The sequence below is a fragment of the Sminthopsis crassicaudata genome, chromosome 3 (genome assembly GCF_048593235.1).
Source record: "Sminthopsis crassicaudata isolate SCR6 chromosome 3, ASM4859323v1, whole genome shotgun sequence".
Taxonomy (NCBI): Eukaryota; Metazoa; Chordata; class Mammalia; order Dasyuromorphia; family Dasyuridae; genus Sminthopsis; species Sminthopsis crassicaudata.
This window is the reverse complement of record NC_133619.1, coordinates 373,287,935-373,309,856: the sequence shown is the minus strand read 5'-3', so window position 1 is coordinate 373,309,856 and position 21,922 is coordinate 373,287,935. Positions and strand designations below refer to the sequence as shown.

General features: G+C 33.7%; 1 protein-coding gene across 4 annotated transcripts in view; it reads left to right on the top strand.

Moving 5' to 3' along the window:
* NCKAP5 (NCK associated protein 5) overlaps nucleotides 1-21,922 on the top strand; it is a 939,808-nt gene that overhangs the window by 149,342 nt on the left and 768,544 nt on the right. The window contains exon 1 of one of the 4 annotated variants that reach the window (XM_074301872.1): nucleotides 13,685-15,506. The exons of the other annotated variants lie outside the window; for them this stretch is intronic. The gene's annotated coding sequence lies outside the window, so the exon portion shown is untranslated. Of the gene's footprint in view, nucleotides 1-13,684; nucleotides 15,507-21,922 lie in introns of those variants that run through there. 4 annotated transcript variants of the gene reach the window in all.

The following is a 21,922-nucleotide window of genomic DNA, read 5'->3' as shown; positions in this document are numbered from 1 at the left end:
GGGAAGATCAAAGCTTCTTTGATTCTCTGGAAGGTAGTTTCCTTATCCCTTGACTTATTTCCATTCATATCATCAATAACCAAAACATGACAAAAGGATCCAACCTCTGTTAACCCTAGAATTCTTGATCATGAGATAATATCTGTAAAGTTTTTTGCACTATGCTTGACACATAGTAGACCCTTAATAAATTGTGTTCCTCTCCCTTTCTTAGCATGTTCCATTTTAGTAATTCTTTTCTGTCTCAATTTCTTTGCGTTCTTCCAGCTGGAAAAACAAAACAAAACAAATGAACAACTATTTCCATTCACTATCATTTTGTCTTACTATGTTTTTTGAAAGCTTTGCTCTTTTGCACACCAGAGATGACAGCTCTATTTCACTGGTGATTGAACTGGTTTTTAAATACAGGTTTGTTTGTTTTGTCCAAAGTATTTTGGTATTTTTGTGCATAAGAGGTAGTTACATATGATGTGTCAACTTAAATGATGTTAGAGATTAATTAGGCATAAATATCCCTTAGAACATTGTATTGGGTAATATTCCAAAAATTTGCCACATATCCTTTCTACTTTTCCCTATCGTGTCCTCTCTAGATGCTTATAAGAAAAAAAATTAAAAGATGAGATGACAATTTTTAATTTCATTCTGACCTACCTAGAGGCTGTCCAGTAATAGTACCAACAATAAAAATAGATTGTAGAGTCATAAGTAGGGCAGGGTAATAATTATATTTGCATTAAATATTAATATTTGTAATTAATTAGTAATTAATATTTGTATTAAAATTAAGATAGGTTTCTACTCTATTTCTTGAAAGTCCATATTGGCAAAGTCAGGTACTATTTTTGTTGTTGTTGACATTGTTGGTGGTGGTGGCAGTTCAGTTATTTCAGTCATGTCCAACTCTTAGCAACCCCATTGCAAAGAACCTGGAGTAATTTTCCATTTCCTTCATTTAACATTTTACAGATGAGAAAACTGAGACAAGCAGGGGTAGGTAAGTTGTATGTTTATATATATACATATATGTATGTATATATGTATGTATATTATAGATGGAAAAAATGACTTCAGATATAGTAGAGAGAACAAAATCCTTATATGTGTTACTCTGGACAATAATAGCTAACATTAAATAGTGCTCTACAAACATCTCATTTTATTTTCATCATGGAAAGTTTTCATCTGGAAGAAAGATATCATTAAAATTATCATTATCATTATCATTAAATTTTTTTAATAGATTAAGAAAACAGAGGCAAAGAGGGTGTAAATGATTTGCCTAGGGTCTCTATAGATGGTAAGTATCTGAGGTTGAATTTGAATTTGGATTTTCCTGATGTGCTCTAGTCCAGTGCTCTAGCCACTCTAACATCTAGCTTCCTAGTTATTTCATTTCAGTGGACCATAGTTTTCTCATCTGAAAAATGAGTGAGACTGGACTCAAGATCACTTTTAGTTCTAAATCTATGCACCTATAAGCCTATGAACTTGAGCTCCAACAAATAATATTTCCATTGTAATATGCTATTTCTTCACTTCTCAGCCCCATTTCTATATATTTTGGTCCTTTTTCTGCTGCAGAAATTTCAGAAAGAGTAGCTTTAGGAAATTGTCCCCCAAATTTTTTCTGAAATAATGGAAAAGACCCTCTCAAAGAGCTGCACAGTTTGCAAGATGGGACTTTTAACATTTACATAAGAATTACAAACTTGGGTTCACTACATAAACTGGATTCTAGGTTGAAACTTATAAAGGCTTTCTTATATTGCTTTTATATCTTTACATGTATTAGTACATCTTTTGGACCTGAAATTATAAAGTGATTGAATGGACTGGTGGCCCTAAAGTACCTAAGAAACAATTTTCTTAGGACTTAGATTTCTGTAAAAGAAAACCTTTCTTTCTCATGCAGACATTATCTGCAGACATTGTTTTACATCTTCCAATGTCTCAAAGGTTTTGTTGCCCTTCATTTAATTTCATTTCTCTTGATCTGTTAGTACATTGTTAGATGTGGTGTTGCCCAGATAGCAGAATTTTGTGAATTTTTCATCTTGGGTATTACTAGTAAAGGTTTTTTAAGAGTAGTACTGACATACACTGACATATGACCCTGATCTCTCTATGTTAATCATTTGCTTATATACCTGGCCCAATTTTACAAAATAACTTATATTATGTCTTCTTGCACATATATGCTTCCAAAAACCAACTATCAGCATTCAACAGTTTTAAAATAATCGTCTGATGATCTTGTAATCTACTATGTAGCAGAGATTTCTAGAAAACTAGTTCAATCTAAGTTAATTTACAAGCATATGGTTAAATCAGAGAAAATGTTCTCCATAACAGATTGATTCAAGTTGGTTGGTAGAATATGATGACAACCAGAATATCAGTGGTCAAAAGAAGATTAAAAAAAATTTAAAGGAAGGTTAAAAATGGTGGTAGTTATCATATCTGATATTCTTCCTAGTTCTGAAATTTCAAACATTTGAATCAGCCTTAACTCCCATTTCTCTTCATTATAAACTCAAGTTCATTCCTACTGCCTTACTTTTACTGACCTTCTATTTTTCCTGCTTGGAAATGGCATTTATTTTCTTCCTTATCCCTTCAGAATCTTCCATTCTTTAAGACTTCCTCAAGTCTCACTTCCTTGGGGATTCCTTGCCTTCTAACTCCAGCCCATACTAAGTTCTCCTTGTTTGGATATCTCATCACTTTGCCAATTATTAAATCACATACTGATTTTTATTTTTGTTGTATCATATGTGTTCAACATTGTGCTATAGGAAAAACATTAGGTTTAGAACCACAGGTGCTGAATTCAGATCCTGAATCTCTCAGTACTTGTGTCAACTTTGACTGAGTCACTCATTCTCTCATCTTCTTCTGTAAAGGGAGTTTTACTGGATGGATGACATTTAATGTCCTTTCTAACTCTATATCTATGATATAAAAATTATTTTATTTAAATTTGTGGAATAAAACAAACATTTCACTGACAGTAAGAAACATTGATTACATGTGAAACTGCAAATCTACCATGTACAACTTGCTATTCCTTTCAAATATACAATAAAATGGTCATGTAAGTTTTTTTTCTTTTTTCTATTCCCTACTTCCCACACTCTGGAAATGGCTACCATTAGACACAAATAGGAATCTATCTATCTATTTAAAACTATTCTATAGATACTTCTATTTAACAATTCTTTCTCTGGATGCAGATAACATCTTTCTTCATGTGTCCTTTATAGTTTATTTGGATGTTTATAATAATCAAAATAATTAATTTATTCAAAGTCTTACAAAATGGTAAGTTCTAAAAGCAGTAACTATGTCTCATATTTCATCACATCCATTCCCCAAAATGCCTAGTATAGTGCTAGCAAATAAATACATTTCCAGAAATACCTGACTAATTATATTAAATTTAATTAATTGAATTGTATTGAAGCAGCAGAGTTTGAAGGATACACTTGATACTCAATTGCTATATCAGAAAGAATAGATCTTATAATGTAATCTTTTTCTGTATCAAAGCAATAAATATTATAACAGACCTTTGCTGAGTGGGTAGGGAAAGAAAAAGCTAGCTACTCTATGGAGAACTTTAACAGAGCATAAATTAATAACTGTGCACTTGTGATGATGATGCTAAGAGTAATGAGTCATGGGGAGTCTCAGGATGGTGGGGAAAAGGCAGTGACTCTCCTGAGCTCTTCCCCAAGCCCCTATGAACATCTTTAAATGATGCCATAAAGGACTAGGTGAAATAATTTTCCAACAAAAGGCAACTTAGAAGATCAGCAGGAAAGGTTTGTCACCCAGGTCTACCTGGGTGAGAGCACAGTCCAGTGCAGACTACATCAACACAGATCTAGTCCCAGAAAACCATGAGTAGACTTTGGGAGCCACTGAATCAGCTGCAGCATCAGCTGCTTCCAGAGCTCTCCATCTACAGGTAGCAAAAGGAGAATCAAACACTTGGTCAGAAGGAGATTCAGAGGTCTTTTTGCCAACACTGAGGCAAGACTATGCTGCTTTCCTTATGCTTCAGTATAGGACACAGTCCTAAGTGGCAGAACGGTTCCAGGGCAAGGAGGAACTCTAGCACACCAGAGCTTGCAACTATTGTGGAGTTGGGGATCTTCCTAATAGTTTCAAGACAGATAAGACTACAGTGCTTGTAGTCATCTACAGACTAGTTACACAGGCTAAGAGAATAGTATATACTTCTTAGATCATACCACTTTGAAGAATTAAAAATTTACAAGTGTCTAGAAGTATCTCTGAAAACAACTGAATAAAACTCCTAAAGTTTGGAACAATTGCATTCCAGAATGAAAGCAAAGCCTTACATTTTAAAAAAGAGTTACAAATCAGCAGTTTGGCAAAGGAGATATAAAACATTGAAGAAAATTGGCTGGGAAAGTTAGCAAATAACAACCAAAAATTCTGACCATAGAAAGTTGCTATGGTGACAAGGATGATCAAAACATATACTAAGAAAAAAAATAAAGTCAAAGGTCTTCTATCCAAATCTTTCAAGAAGAATATGAAGTAGTCTTGGGCCATAAAAGACTCAAAAACAAATTTGAAAAACAAATAAGAGAGATAGAGAAAAAATTGGGAGAATTGAGAATGATGCAAGACAATCATGAAAAACAAGTGAGCAGTTTGTCAAAGAAGATACAAAACATTGAAGAAAATAATACATTAAAAAAAGACTAGGCCAAACAGTAAAAGAAATACAAAAAGCCATTGAGGAGAACATTTCTTTAAAAACTAGAGTTGTCCACATGAAAAAAGAGGCACAAAATTTCACTAAAGGAAAAAAAAAACTCCTTAAAATATAGAATTGGCCTAATGGAAAAGGAAGTACAAAATCTTACTAAAGAAAATAATTGCTTTAAACTTAGAATTAAGAAAATTGAAGTTAATCACTTTATGAGAAATCAATAGAACAAAATCAAAAAAAATGAAAAAAAAAAAAAAAAAGACAATGTGAAATGTCTCAATGAGAAAACAACTGACCTGGAAAATAGATCAGGGAGAGATACTTTAAGAATAATTGAACTAGCCAAAAGTTATAATATTAATTTTTTTTAAAAAATATAATATAAAACAATTAAGAAATTATCAAGGAAAACTGCCTTGATAGTCTATAACCAGAACATAAAAGTAGAAATTGAAAGAATCTACTGATCACCTAAAAGAGATTTCAAAATTAAGACTCCAGGAATATTATAGCCAAATTCCAGAGCTCCCAGATCAAAGAATATATTGTAACAAACTAGAAAGAAGCAATTCAAGTATTTTGGTGCCATAGACAGGATAAAACAAGATTATGCAGCTTCTATATTAAAGATTTGGAGGGCTTGGGATATGATATTCTGAAGGGCAAAGAAAATAGGATCACAATCAAGAATCAGTCAACAAAAGCTAATGTGATAGAGAACTTTCAAGCATTCTTGATGAAAAGACCAGGGCTGAATAGAAAATTTGACTTTCAAATATAAGATTCAAGCAAAGCATAAAATGGTAAACAGGAAAGGGAAATAATAAAGGACTTAATGAGGCAAAACTGTCTACATTCTTACATGGGAAGACTATACTTGTAACTCATAAGAACTTTCTCCTTATTAGGACAGTTAGAAGTTATATATACATATAAATATATTTATATATACACACATAGAAGACACAGATGTGAGTTAAATATGAAGGGATTATATATAAAAAAATAAAGGAATGAGAGAGGAATGCCCTTGAAGAAAGGGAAAGGGAGAGCTAGAATGAGATAAATTACCTCACTTAAAAGTTTTTACAGCAGAGATTGGACTAAAAGAGGGAACAACATTTACACTTAATTGGATATAGAAATCTGCCTTACACTAGAGGAAAATAGGAAGGAAAAGGGGATAAAAGAAGGAGGGGTAATAATAGAAGGGAGGGTAGATTGGTAGAAGGATAGTCAAGAAGCAAATCACTTTTGAGGAGGGACAGAGTGAAAGAGAGAAAGAATAGAATAAATGGGAGAGTAAGGTGGAGAGAAATACCATTAGCAATATTAAGTGTGGAAAAAAAAATTAAAGCAAGCTTATCTAATAAGACCCTTTTTCTCAAACACAGAAAATTTAGTCAAATTTATAAAAATAAAATTCATGCCCCAATTGATAAATAACTTAAAGATATAAAGAGTTTTCAGATGAAATAATCAAAGCTAGTATAGTAGTACTAAAAAAATGTCCCAACTCACTATTGATTGTAGTAATGCAAATTAAAACAATTCTAAGCTACTATATCATACCTATTAGATTGGTTAATAGGACAGAAAAGGAAAATGTCAAATGTTTGAGGGGATATGGGGAAAAATGAGACATTAAGGCATTCTTGGATTATTCTTGGAGTGGAATTTCAAACATTTTGTAGAGTGCTTTGAAACTACAGCCAAAAGGCTATAAAACCAAGTATGTGCCAATACAACTACTGCTAATGTATTCCAAAAGAGATATTATTTTCAAAAAAATGAAAATGCACAAAAATATTTATAGCAGCTCTTTTTCTGGGAACAAAGAATTAGAAATTAAGGGAATGCATATCAATTGGGGAATGATTGAACAAATTGTAGTGTGTGATTATGATGAAATACTATTGTGCTATTGGAAACAATGAGCAAGATATTCTCAGAAAAACCTGAAAAGTTCTTATATGAGCTGATGCAAAATGAAATGCACTGTGTACAAAATAACAACAATATTAGAAGATGATCTGCTGTGAATGACATAACTATTCTCAGCAATCCAACGATCCAAGAAAACTGAAGATCTTACAATAATGTCTGAATGCAGTTTGAAGGCTATGTTTTCTTTTTGTTTTATTTTTCTTGAGGGATTTTTTTTGGTCTATATTTTCTTTCACAACATGAGTAATATGGAAATGTTTTGCATGACTACACGTATTTAATCTATGTCAAATTGCTTGCTTTCTCAATGAGGAAGGTAAAGAAAAAAAGTGAATTTGGAACTCCAAGTTTTAAAAACATATGTTAAAATTGTTTATATATGTAACTGGGGAAAATAACATACTAAATAATTTTTAAATGTAAAAATATGATCATTGAAGATGCTATTTTAATGAGAAAGTAATGACATTTATATAATATTTTAAAGTGTATAATGTATTTCATATGTATATTATCTCATTTTATCCTCAAAACATTACTGTGAGGTAGTACAATTACTGTCTTCATTTTACAGATTGAGCAAACTGGAGTTCATAGAAGGAAGGTAGTATCTGTGATCTGATTTATACCTAGGTCTTCTGTCCAGTTTACCATGCTTTAAGTCAATAGAGGCACCATTGTGAAGTTTTCTTGAATTCAACTTTGTATTTGCCATTGCCTTCCATAAAAGCAATATCATCAACATCACCTTGTTCTATCCTTGCAGAATGATTGCTTTTCAGTTAGATAATCCCCTAGGTTTCTTTTACTATGAGAAGCAGTAAAGTAAGCCATCTTTTCAATATGTAGAACAGATTACCTGAAAAATTTAGATATTATACTAGCCCTTTCTCTCTCAACTCATCTATTTTCCTTGAATAAATTGATTGAATGTTTATTTTTGGAACTGATTCAGTGTTTTAGTCCTAGTTCAAATGAAAAATGGAGAGCCTCATTTTAAAGATAATTATTTGGTCAAGATTTCTTTCTGTAAATGGTGTCTGTGATGGTAGCTTCAGGCATTGGTAATGTCTCTAACTATATATGGAAGTGTGATATAAAGGTCATAGAGCATCCCAGATTCCCACTCAGAAGATCTGAAAGTTAAGATTTATAGACCCTGTTGGCCTTTCTTGACCAAACTCATTAAGTTAAGGGACCATTTCTGTTTCTCTGCTTTAAGTTTTTTTTTTCTTTAAATACTTTGGGCCGAGAAAACTATATGAATAATAGATGAGCACGTTTTATTATTCCTCATGAAAATATAATGATGTTAAGTTTGTTGCGTGATACCAATAATATGGTACCATTAGTCCTGCAGTTTGACTATAAACTCCATGATGTTCACTATTCAAAGTTTAATAAGCTCTTGCTGTGACAAAGGACAACACTGGGAACTTAAAGAAAATCAGCTTTTTTACCTAATTTGAAGATATTGAGGTTGGGGTCAATGGATGGTATATAAAATGAGACTCCATGCTTTAGATTGTTATCTGATTCAGGTGGTTGGTGAATATTTCTCAGTCATTTGTTGTTCCTGAATTGTACTTTTCTTTTTCAACTGAGCCCTTAAAAAATTAAAAAAATTCTTATGCATCAATAGCACTGCTTCTTTCTATTTTTCTATATGATTGAAAATAAATTCTTATCATATTTACATGTCTCTTAAACTGCAAACTTCTTGAGGACAGGGGCTGTTCTTGCTTTTCTTTATAAATCTATCCTTAGCAAAGTGGCTAGTACATAATAAAGACTTAATATATGCTTACTGACTATTTAAATTTAAACATAAATTCCAATTTATTTTTAATGACAAAGTAACATCTTTATAACTTAATTATAGTTAATTTCTTAGAAAAAAGTAAATTGGACAAATATTAAAAAGAAAGTGAATTCTGAGTAATTTTAATGACCTGTTTTGGTCTTGGAGAATAGGCAAGGAAGTAGCTCTCTCCTATCAAAATAAAGATAGTGGAATATTATACAGATGGGCATGCCATTGGTTTTATGTTCAATGCTACAAGAGAGAGAAAATAGAAGGGAATATGTATGTCTGAAAATTAATGTAATATCATAATAAAAGCATTAATAAATTATTTTACCCCATTTTAATTTTTTCTGAACTTAAGAAATAAAATGAACATTTCCATAACATAGCTGAATAGAAAAATGATTATTCATAAAACTGTGAATTAATTATGTATAATTAATTAATTATGTATAATTTTTAGATATATAATATTATTATATAGCTTTTTTTTAACTATTTTCCCTCCCCCCACACCACTCTAGAGATGGATACCATTAGATACACACACATATGTGTGTGTGTGTGTGTGTGTGTGTGAAATCATTGCATACATACCTCTATTTATCAGTTCCTTGTCCAGATAAAAATAGTATCTTCCTTTATATATGTCCTTTTCAGTTAATTTGGGTATTTAATATAGTGAAAATGACTTAGTCACTCAAAGTTGTTGTCAAAACAATATTGTTGTTACTGTAAACAATTTTCTCTGGGTTCTGCTTATTTTGCTTATCATTGTTTTATGTAAGTCTCCATTTTTTCTAAGATCATTGACCAATTTTTTAAAAAAAATCAGAATCTCATTTCATAGTAACTACTTGAATGAAATACATATTTCTAATACTTAATAATTTCACAATTTGAGAGCCAAAAGAGATCTTGGAAGTCATCTAGTCCAGGTGATCTTAAATTTTTTCTACTTATGACCTCTTTTTATTGAAGAAACTTTTATAAGACCCTGGGTGTGCAGTATATAAAATAGGTATACAAATCAAACATTTACTACTAATAAATCATAATCCACCCCTCTCATTTAACAGCTGAGGAAAATAAATCCAGATAAGTTAAGGGACTTGGCTAATATCACAAAAATAACAAGTGGCAGAACTAACACTCAAATTCAAATCCTCTAGCTCTAAGCAGCTTGCTCTTTCCTCTATATCATCATACTTAAGAGTTTCCTGATTAAATCAAAAAACATCTCCCCAAACCCTTAACTCCTACATTGAAAGACAATAAAAACCCAAAGTACCATTTACATTGACTTGCTATGCATTTTTAACATGTATATTTAAAAATAACCTATTTATACTTAGAGAAAAAAAGATACTAAATGTTATGTTAGCAAGTTTGAAATGGTGTTCCTCAAAGAAATAAAATAAAAACAATTATGAAAAACAATATTCAGGGGCCTTGGTTCTGTATTTTGAACATAAATTTGCTTTTCCTATGCTTGGAACTTAAAGTATTTTCTCAGTTCTCACTCAGTCATGGACTTGATCTCCCTGGTAGCTAAGGAACTGAAAGTCTTGTAGTGAAAGGTCTTTTCTGGGTCTTCTAATGGAATATCTTTTTTTGAGCTTAAGAATAACCTTTACAAGTACAACAGAGCTCCATTAGAATTTAAAATAATTGAAAGTAAGAATTATTTTAAAAATGATTTTACATCATAGCTCCCTATTGTTATTTTTGGTGGTGGTGATGATCCTTCATTCTCAAAGAGGACCAAGGCATCGGGCAGGTGATGCATGACATGCAAGTGAATTAAATGGATTTAAGTGAGCGAAGGCTGGCCAAGGTCACCTGCCTCACTTTCCCCTCCAGAACCCCCTGGCTCCAGTGACCAGATATAGATCAGGACGACTGGAGATAGCCCTGGTTCTAGTGGGAAACATTGGTTTTTTTATGTTAAAGTCCTTAAGAGGTCTCAGTTTGTCTGACTCTGCACCTTTTTAGTTTTTGTACATACTCTTGAACATATAGTAACTAGGTATTTAATGAATACTTGTTGAAAGTATACCTGAAACTTCTTTTCAGGAATTGCCTTCAATTTCATAGAATCACCAAGCTATGGTGATTAAATTTAAAAAAAAATCATTGCTGTTAGGGGAAGTAAAATTGGTGAACTGCTTGAGCTTAAGATTTCTGAGTTGTAGTAAGACTAAGTCATTTTGATATTCAACCTAAGGCTGACATGAGTATAATGAGCCTCCAGAAGTTGGGTGTATATGTGAAGAACCAGGCTAAGAAGGGGAATATTGACCCCAGTCAGAAAATGAACAGGTCAAAAATGCCAATGACTCTCAGCAATTAGATTGGGCCATGAAAACTACATTTCCAACCGAGGTTAATTAGTGAGATTCAATCTTTAAAAAAATCAAAACATTAATGAATCTCAGCATTGAAAGGGACTACAAGACTTGTCTAGTCTAACAAAGTCTTTAAAAATTATCTGCCCTATAAGATCTCTAAGAGCAAGCAGTAATCCTGGTTTTGTCTGAAGACTCAGTGAAGGAAAATTCTAAAACCTCCAAAGATTAGCTATTCAACTTTTGGAAAGCTCTAATTTTTATAGTTTGTTTTTTTTTTTTACTCAAATCAAGCCTAAAATTTTCAATGAATATTTATTGAGTGCCTGATATGTGTAGAAAACTATGCTATTCACTAACAATGAAAAGATGTAAGCCATGAAGGTTCCCTCCTTTGAAAAGGGTCAGCTTATCCTGACCCCAGGTTCAGTATTCTATCTACTGGGCTCTACTGGCTGCTCCTAGTGTCACAGCTAGGATTTATTTAAACCTTAGTATTTCTGAGGACAACTAATTGGCGCAGCTGGTAAGAGTGCCAGGTTTAATGTCAGAAAGACATTCTGAGTTCAGATCTGGCTTCAGACACTAGTTGTGTGACTTTGGGCAACTCACTTTTTGCTGTTTTCTTGGCTTTCTCTTCTATGTAATGAATTAGAAAAGGAAATGACAAACTATTCCAGCATCTTTGACAAGAAAGCTCCAAATGGGGTCACAAAGAGTTGTATATAACTTAACAACCATAGTAACAAAGTGTTTCTAACTCAAAGCTCGTTCCCTATGCCATGGTCCATCTGTGATATGAAATACATGGGAGTAACTTAGAAGTTATACAAGTAAATTAACTTCCTTATTTCACCTTTTCTTATCAAAACCATGTTGCCTAGCTTGACCTATCTCTTTAGTCACTAGATTTAGATGCAATGACTTTTGATTCCTTTTAAATCATGTTCATTCATAAAAGATTTTCTTTCTTGCACTGTGAAACTTCCATGTTTCATGAAAACAATAAGGATATTTAAAAGGATTGCCAAAATATTTTGAGCAAAGCACCACTTATGGAATAAGTGCTTAGGGCCACTCTGGCCCCTAATATTGGTTGGCATTTATCAGTTCTATTTAATTTTTAAAAATCATTCATTATTTAAAGTTATATTTTTATCAGTGCAAAACATTGCATAAGTTAGGAAGGCGGGTATTAATCTCACTTTAAACATGTGAAGACTGAGATTTAAAAAGATCAAAGGGACTAAATAAAAGTTATACTATTATACATAAAATAAATCTTCACTTTTGGTGTGACTTTGTTGTTCTTCAATATTCAATTAATTAATATTTATTAAATTGAAGCCAATTATATTTTAATTAGATATAAACTATGTATTCTTTTTCTAATATGAAAAAATATCTCTTATAAAGATTCACCATGTATTCACAAATCCCTGCTTTGTAACTTCTTGATGAAATGTTCTTGCTTCTCAATTTTCCTTTCTATTATTCATGAAAAAAAAATAAGAACTACAGTAATGCACAAGAGAAAACTTCTGAAGATTCTGGGCACTGAATTTGTATGTTTCTAAAGTCCTCTTTTTATATGCCAGTCACTTTTGTAGTTATTGTCCCTTCTTCCCTTTTTTTCTCCCCTGCCTTATAGGATAGGATTATCCTAACACCCAAGTAGACACTGACAGTATTTGTGAAATTCAATTGAGATTCACTAAAAATGCTTACAAATGCAAAGGTCAGATGTCATCTTGTCTTCCCATCAGAATTACAATATTAATGACATAAATTCATTATAATTGGACCCAAGGAATCCCTAGGCATTTGGTGATTAGTTGTAACACTTGTACACCATTAATAATGTATAATATCCCTAATGCTAAATGTGAAATTAAAGAGGGGGTTCAAAAAACTCCTGGACCAAAACAGAACGTCCTCGAGTTCAAGAGGTGATTTCAGTGACCTGTCCAGATGATTCCATGAGTATTACGCACATTATTCCTGGGATGAATCAGCTGGGCAAGATGCATGTGAATGGAAAGTGGAACTGTGTTCTGTCTCTGATAGCTGTTTAACCATACTCTCAAGCTACAACTGAGGGATAAGCATTATCTATGAATCACCTGTTTTCACTCAAGTTATGGAAGACCAGTTTAGTGTTTTTGAAATTATTTAGTGTTTGTCAAAATATCACTGCCTTCTGGAAAAAAATAAAAACAAAAACAAACAACAACTATTCTTTAAAAACACAAAAACATGCAATCAGGACTGGAAAATTACCTTAGAAACTTTGATTAATTACAGATTCTACAACACAAAGATGTTTCTGAGCTTTGGAATGCCAAATTGGTCATGTAGATCTCATACTTTTGTTTTGCAATTCAGATACACTGTCACTTTTGATGGCAGCCTCTCAGACTTCTCGAAGTGGTGTCGGTCCAAAGAATGCTCAAAATGAACTGTGGTTTTGTTCTACTGTGAATAAAGCTTTTGTAAAAGGTAAAGGAGAGTGAAGAAAAAAGAATGGAATGCACATTGTTGAGAACACTCTTAATTCACATGGTAAAATTTAATATTGCTAGGATATTTTTTAACTTCAAAAACTGTGTATAGATTATGCTTTACAATTTTGTTCAGTGCTCTGTTCGGGATTGTCCAGTGACTCCAGGGATCTATATTTGTTACTTGCCATTCTCATCAATAGTTCATTAAGTGCCTGGATATTATGGTAGAAAATCCATGGAGAGATTAAGGGATTAAGTGGTAGAATCATGTTTACCTTTGACCAAGCTTTTTTTTTTTTTTTTTTCCCCAATTTAATTCACTTGACCTGGAAAGATTGTTTTAATGATTCTTCCTTTCCCTGGACTTGATCATGGGCCCCGGGCAATTCCTTTTGTATTCTGGGTTGTTAGTTGATTTAGATCAGAAAGGCAAAGCCCAAACTAGTATTTGACAAGATCTGCTGTGCATTTGAGTTTATAGTACATGTATAGAAATTTTTGTATCTTCTTAGCTAGGCCTCCAGAAATTCCTGATTCTTGAGAATGTGTGAGCATAGTTAAAATGCTATTTTCAAAAATACTTAGAATTATGGAATTTTAAATCTAATCTACTTATTTTACAGATGAAAAACCCAAATCTGTTCATGGGGAATTGACTAGCTCCATACCTATTAAGAGATGAAGCTGGGACCCTAATTGAGGTCTTCATACTTGCGTTCCAATAGTCTTTCTATTTCATCAAAGTAAATCTCTGATTTAAATTTTTTCCCTTTGTCAGGAAGTGCCCATCTCTGTGTCAGGTTTTGTGCTAAGTACCAGGGATACAAACAAAAGCAAAAAAAAAAAAAAAAAAAAACAAAAAAAAACAAAAGCATTTCAAAAGAATTTAAGCTTTCTCCCATCTTTCTGAACCTTTATAAGTTATATGGATAGATCATGAATGAGGAAGGGACTCCCTATAAAGACAGTGTCTGCAATAAGTCCCTCTTCTCTTCCATAGAACTAGCTATTAGCACCTTCAGATCTTTGAAATCACTTGGGTCTGCTATAGTACAGGGATTGTTTTTGCCTTTATTTGAATTCCTAGCACCCAACATAACACTTGGAACAGTGCTTCATGAATGCTTATTTATTCCCTTGACTTGACCTATAGATTTTCTATACCTTGTAGAAGACAAGGTAAAAGAAAGGTTGAGGATTCAAGTAAAGAAAAAATAACTGAAAGTAACTGTAGTCATCCCTTCATTTAGTAAATATTTGTTGAGTCTCTATTCTATAGAAGTCCCTGTGTCATAGTGCTGGGGAACCTATTCATATGCTGGAAGCAGTAGATAAAAAAGAAAAGTGAAAATAAGGGAAGGAGAGAGAAATGTGATGGAAGGAGAAAAGGAAGTGTTTTGAAATGAAGAGCATTCTAAGAGTATAAATATATTTTCAAAAATGAAGTATGATAACTATATTCTTAAGAATCAATCAAATCAAACATTACCATTCCACTTAACTCCCAAACCAAATGCTTGGGAAACTTAAACCAATCCTTACAAGGGCATCCTCATAGTCAGTCGTTTCTTTTCTAATTACTTAGATACCTAGCCCTATACTCCTTGGCCTTGCCATCCAATTTGTAAAGTACTCTGTGATAACCAAAAGACACAACAAACAAATAGCCATAGTGGGGTTGAATCAAAGCCTTCATGTGATATGGCTATCATTTTAGAACACAGGATATTTTGTGACCTTTTGATCTGATTTGCTTTTATTCCATGTATAATAGCCTAAAGGACCGTCAGAAGAAGTAGAAATAATTGGTATTCCAAGAGCATTGGAGATAGGATTGTTAAATAACCAATGTTAACTCTATTTGAGAGGGTTATAATAGTTGTCCAATATGCAGCAGGCACACACACACCCTCTTGATATCACAGGGGTGGGATTGAGAGCAGGTGATGTAATCTAACTTGACAAACTAGTTAAATATTGACAAGCAGATAGAAGCACATGGGCATTCAGACTGAAGGAGGAAGGCAAGGTCTGATTGTATGATTCAGATCAGAGAGCAGACACTGGAGGAGACCAAAGTGAATCGCTGCAGTGGTTCTAATAACACAACTGGAGTCACCTTGGGTTTTTCCTTCCGTCGTTGAAAGGTAAGGCTTTTTGCCCTGCTGAGAAAAATCACATTGCTAGCTGAAGGCATTGACAGTCATGAAATGTTCATGTGTCTTGGAGGAGGGTTAATCCCAGAGAGCTGTTTCCTTCAGCGAGCCTAATTGTATAGTCTAAGCTGGTTCTGATTTAAGCACAGAGCATGGACAAACTAATGTGGAGAAAGATGGCTTGGTTTTATCTGTGTTGAAAACTGTCTTCTTTAAGTGATTTGGTTTGGGAACAAGTGTGTTTTATTTTTAAATGCTTAGCTGGAGAGGACGCCCACAAAAAATTCATTTTCAATGAAGCTTTTGCTAATGGTTAGGGACATGCACATCAACTGAATAAGAAATCTTCATGTAACTTCATGGGTAATGTTATGGCAACAACAGGTCCCTGTGGGTGGGGCAGGGACAGAAGAAGGATGCTTAATGCCATATGCAATATTGTTAGCTTTGATTTTTAATGAAGAAGCAAGCTAAACCTAATTCAAGGGGAATATTAAGAAGCCAAGGCTATGCCAAAAGATAGAGAAACAGGCTTAAGGTGTTGTCAGATTGTGTTTAAAAATGAATAAATATCAGTGTGAGAAAAGTGCCACATTTGGTTTTAGAAAGACTGCTTAAGCAGCCAGCTTATCACAGGCTACTTTTAGAAAGGAGATAGCATTCTGCTTTTATTATAGTCTCTCACTCATTCGCTTTCAAATGGTGGCGGGAAGGTGGTAAGAAATAAATAACCACTCACAATTCTTTGTGAGTGACCTCCTTATTCCAAATAAACAACAATTGAAACTCCTGGATATGGAGAAAGTAGCCTTCACTTGAAATCTGGAGAAATGCTTCTGCCATTAAACATAAGATCAAGGCCAAGCCATTTTACATCTCTAAGCTTTAGTTCTCTCATCTGTAAAATGGGTATGATCATACTAACATTATAAACCCAATAGAATAGATGTGAGGAAATTATTTTGTAAACCTTAGAATACTATAGAAATGCTATCATTAGCATTCTTATATTTTAAAGGCTTGAAAATAAAACAAATATTTGTACCATTTCCCAAAAATTTTCTGTAGCAGATAATAAACAAGGTATTCCCGTGAGAAATAAAAGTTCAATGTGCTTGGTTTTTTTTGTTTTTCAGGGAGGCACCATATTCTGGTTCTCCTTAATAATTTGTGATATATCTCACCAATTCAGTAATGCTCTAAATGATTGTTACTTTTTTAAGATGAAAAAGACATTATCATACAGAAATCATGTTCATGGTATTTTAATAGACAAAGGCAGAGTGCATTAGGGGACTATATATGGCTGAGAAGCAGAGAAAATAGAGAGTTAACACTATGTATGTAATGAATAAATAATAGATTTGGAGTCAGGGAGATGTGTTCAAATTGTGTCTCAGATGCCCAAACTAGACTACATGTGTGACTTAAGCACACCACTTTATCATTTATATCACCAGTTTCCTCATCTGTAAAAGGAGAAGCTTGAACTTTATGATCTCTCAGGTCACAGAGTTTTATTTTGTTTTGTTTTGGTTTTTGTTGAGGAAAGATAATATTTGGCATTTTATTTTTCCCAATTATATGTAAAAATAATTTTATCATTCATTTTAAAAACTTTTGAGTTCCAAATTCTTTCCTTTTCCTCCTGTAGCCCCTGATCCCATTGAAAAGAAAAGCAATTTAATATAAGTTATAGGCGTATTGTCATATAAAACATTTTCATCATAGTCTTATATATGTTTAATTATACCTGATTGGCAGCCCAGGAATAAAGGGTAAGCTTGGAGGTTCAAGAAGGCAGCTACTTAGCAAAGGTCTAGAATCTGAAAAACTCCTCTTCTTGAATTCAGATATGGCCTTAGATACTTATTAGTTGTATGACCCCAGGGAAATCACTTAACACTGTGAATCTTGACTTCCTCATTTGTAAAATGAACTGGAGAAGGAAATGGCAAGCTTCTTGGCAAAGCCAAGAAAACTTCAAATAAGATCTCAAAGAGTCACATGTGACTAAAACATCTGATTTTTCTCATTTCTGACATACCATCAATAATATGATTAGGAACAAGTCACAAATTATCAGTGACTTAGAGAAACTTTCTAAGAATCTAAATTGCAAAACAGTTGTTCAGATGTAGGATTTCTGTATAGTGAGTTTCCTACCTGTGTTGAGGACCATGCCTAAGTAAAGGGGCAGGTCAATTCTCTGAGAGCCTGCACAGTTGTGAATCATAACATCTGAAGAAGTTGCAAAGCAGTCTTTACTGATATAGGTGTTGCTTGTGGACTGGGAATGAGATTAAATTGGAGGCATAGGGAAGAAGAGAGAGGTCAGTCAACGCAATGGGCTCTCAGTGGGGAGGTCAGAGAACAGCAACTGCCTCTCAGTCTCCTTGTATCACCATCATCATCATCATCATCCTCTCACATGAAGAGATCCATTTTTTACAGGTCTGAGTTAGACCTCCAGCAGCCACTGGCATGTGGCTCCCATATCACAAAATACCTGGATAAAATAATTGGTTGATTTCCCTTCTACTAATTCTGCAAACAACACTATAACCATAGCACAACTTGAGATATAGGTTGGACCAGTACTGGTATCCATCTTTGATCATAAAATCATATATCTACATCCATAAGTGACAGACTATCCCTCATCCAATCCTCTAATTTTGCAGATGAGGAACTTGAGCCCCAAGGAGTCATCTAAAGTCTTACAGATGGCAAGTGGCAGAAAGATTTGAATTCAAGTTCTATGACCTAAAGATAAGGAGTCCGGGGGCAGCTAGATGGCGCAGTGTATAGAGCACCAGCCCTGAATTCAGGAGGACCCAAGTTCAAATTTGGTCTCAGACACTTAACACTTCCTGGCTGTGTGACCCTGGGCAAGTCACTTAACCCCAGCCTCAGAAAAGGAAAAAAAAAAAAGATAAGGAGTCCTAACATTCTCTCTAGTGTGGTCCACAGTCTGTGAGAGAAAGAAGACAGAGGCCCAAAGACCTGCAGTGATGTGCTTAGAGTCATGTAGCTAGAGAGGGATGCCAAGGTTTCCTGGATCATAGCCCATGTCTTTTTTGCTGTCTCTAGTGAATTTGTAAACATGAACTCGGTGTTTGTTTTTTTTGTTAGGTTTACATTTCTCCCTGCAAATCTGGGGGCTGTCCAACTACCATTAGGATATTTTCAGAGACTTTATTAGGATGACTGAACAAAGCATATAACTTCCGTTGCATTTTTGTCTCATTCATGCTTAATAGACTCTCTTCATTCTTCTCAGTCTCTCTATTCCCACTCTAGTGCTATTATTTTTTGACTATGGGGATGACAAAAAAAAAAAACCAAACTCCTCTTCATTCTTTGGGGTACAACTGTACTCAGTGGCCTTATTCCTCTAAGTTTTTAGGTAGTATAATGGATAAAGTATTAGAGCTGGAGTCAGGAAGATCTGAGTTCAAATCCAGCATTTGTTACTTACCAGCTGTGGGACCCTGGGTTTTTTACCTATTTGCATCCATTTTTTTTCCTGTAAAAATGGGGGTAATAACAATAACTATTCCATAGGGTTGTTGCGAGGATGAAAGGAGGTATTTGAAAAGCATTTATCAGTTTCTGACACATAATTGGTATTATATAAATGTCTATTCCCTTCCCTTCCCCTATAATGTTATTGATGCTCAATTGTACATTGTATGGAGGGGGGAACATTATTTTCAATGGATAAAAAAAAATGTAAATGGGAAGTAGCCCTTTAATTGAACTTATAACAGTCTTTCATTATATAGGTCTTTGCAATATGGAACCCTCTGAACTATACAAAAAACAAACAATAACAACAAAAACCCACAAAAAGCCAAGCAACATAAACTACTTCACAATCAGATCTTGCATACTTTTCTGGGTTTATCACATGGTACTCTCCTTTATGCATTTTTTTTACTATGTTCCAGTTTAAAAGTCATGTTTGCTGTTCCACATTCAAGTCATTCCATCTCCTATCTCTGTGCAGGTGTGTCAACATGCCTGAAATGCACTTCTTCCTCATTTCCTCCACTTGGAATCCTTATCTTTCAAATACCTATTCAAGCGACATCTGCTATTAAAAACAAGCTGTTCATGCTTTCTCCAGAAAATTATTTTGTAAATATTGTATATTATTTTTTGTATGTGTATGTGTGTGTGTACTTTATCCCCTTCTTAGAGAGTGTAAGCTCCTTGAAGACAGGAGACAGTGTCATTTTTTCATATCTCTACCACCTAACAAAGTACCATACCAGATGCTTAAGAACTATCTTTTAATGGAATGAAATAGAATAATCAAAAGTAGCCAAACTGCAGTTGTGAGATTAGCAATCTGTTTAAGTAAGTTAGGGAAGTCATTTGAACCTTAATGAGCCTCAGTTTCTTGGTCTATACAAAGAAGATGATACTGTTCTTTCTTGCAGAAGGTAGTTATGAGAACATTTACATTGTTGCAAAGGGTAAGGCAGTATATAAATATGACTTATTGTCATTATATCCTGAGAAATTAGTGAATAACTAATGTGTTCTGTGGGAGGATAATGCTCTAACACTGGCAGAACTCAGATATAGAAAGGTTAAATTTCTAGCCCTAAGCCTCATTGCAAGTGATTAATGTAGCTGGAAATTAAACCTAGGAGTCATATTCCCCAGTACTGATTTCCAACTAGAATCTCTCTAAAGTAGACACATTTCCAAGCACCTGTTAATAAAATGCAAATGAAATAGTAAGAGCTTATTCTAACTTTTCATCTTCATATGGTTGAGAACAAAAGGTTTTCTCTTTTTTTCCTGTCCTTGAGAAACTATAAGCAGTGGGATTCATTAACAATGACTGGTATCTGTGAAAAACCTTAGCTCACTATGAAATGAAGAAATTAAAAAAAAAAAGATAGATGTTTATCTCCTTGTAAATATGGGGCCACCAGAAGTAAAACTCATTTAGAGATTAATTGGCCCTATTTAGATTCTTACTTTTCTCCTTAGTGTCAATTAAAATATGTATTTTCTGCATTGGATTATATTATTTATATTACTTACCAGCTTCTAAAAGAACTCTCCTTACTATAGAATCATTATAGAGTCAAATAGAGGATCACATAGCTAGGAAATGGGGGGATTTCTATTAAGTAGTGTTTTCAAAATATTGAAATAATGAAATAAATCTATGTGTGAATGTTCCCTCAAATGAAGCAAATCACTACCCATCCATGACTGCCCATGCTGTGTGCGTGTGAAATCTTGTTCATTTTGTCCTGTAAGTGCACCCCAGGTTGTCTATCCAATGTGTAAGGGGATTTCATCAATTTCCCCTGGCATTTCAAAGTTATCAGTGGGACATTCTGGCTGTTCACTTCTCATTCAATGACTAACCCATATTTCCTTCCTTTTATACATTTCCCTGATGATGTATTTTTAAAAATTTTTTTCCATTGATTTTATTTTGTAGTCTTCTGGCATATATCCTGTCCCTCTGTTAACACATGATTATCCCATGTGTTAAAATTAAAAAAAAAACTTATACAGACAACAGCAATACAACAGCTGGGAATTATGACTTCTGTTTTCTGTTCTGTTTCTGACACTAAAGTACTGCGTGATTCCTTGGATAAATTATCTTTACAGATGAGGAAACTGAGTCTCACTTAAATGATATGCCTATGGTCAAATGGCTGGTTAGGAACTGAAATTTAGATCCTAACACCTAGATAAGTGCTTTTGACACCCCAGTTGACAACCCATGGCTCCTATACTTGGAATGATTGAATTGCTAGTTTTATAGGCTAGATGAGATTAGGTCTAAAATGGATATACTCTCCTCTCATCCTCAGCCCTGTCCTGCTTCTCCAAACTATAGATCTTCTACTCAAGACACCCAATTGGGTCTCCTCTCCTTAACTCCTATCTGCATTCAGCCTGATGCCTTTTGCCTCCACAAGAGACCAATTTGTTATATACTGTTCTTCTTACTTTGCTCCATCCTTCTGTCTTCTATTTCATTTCCTCCTCTACTTGTCTTCCAAGAAAAGGCTTATCTGGCAAATCCTATTTACAAAAATGATAAATAATTATTTTGACATCTACTTCATAATATATGTTTTTATAATTAAAATAAAACTATGGACACATAAATAAACCAAATGGGCTTGGGAAAAAATCTCTCTGTCATCAATGTGTTTTTAAGTATATGTAAATATACAAATACGTGGGTATATATGTGTAATATAGATTTTAAATATGTTATATTCAAAAAATTACCTTTAAAATGGCTTTGATACCTTCAAAGGTCAGAAATAATCCCATGCTTACTCTGACAGCATACGATTTCCCTTGACTTTTCATTTTATTTCTTTGTCCTATTTTTTCCTTATCTGAAGCTGGAG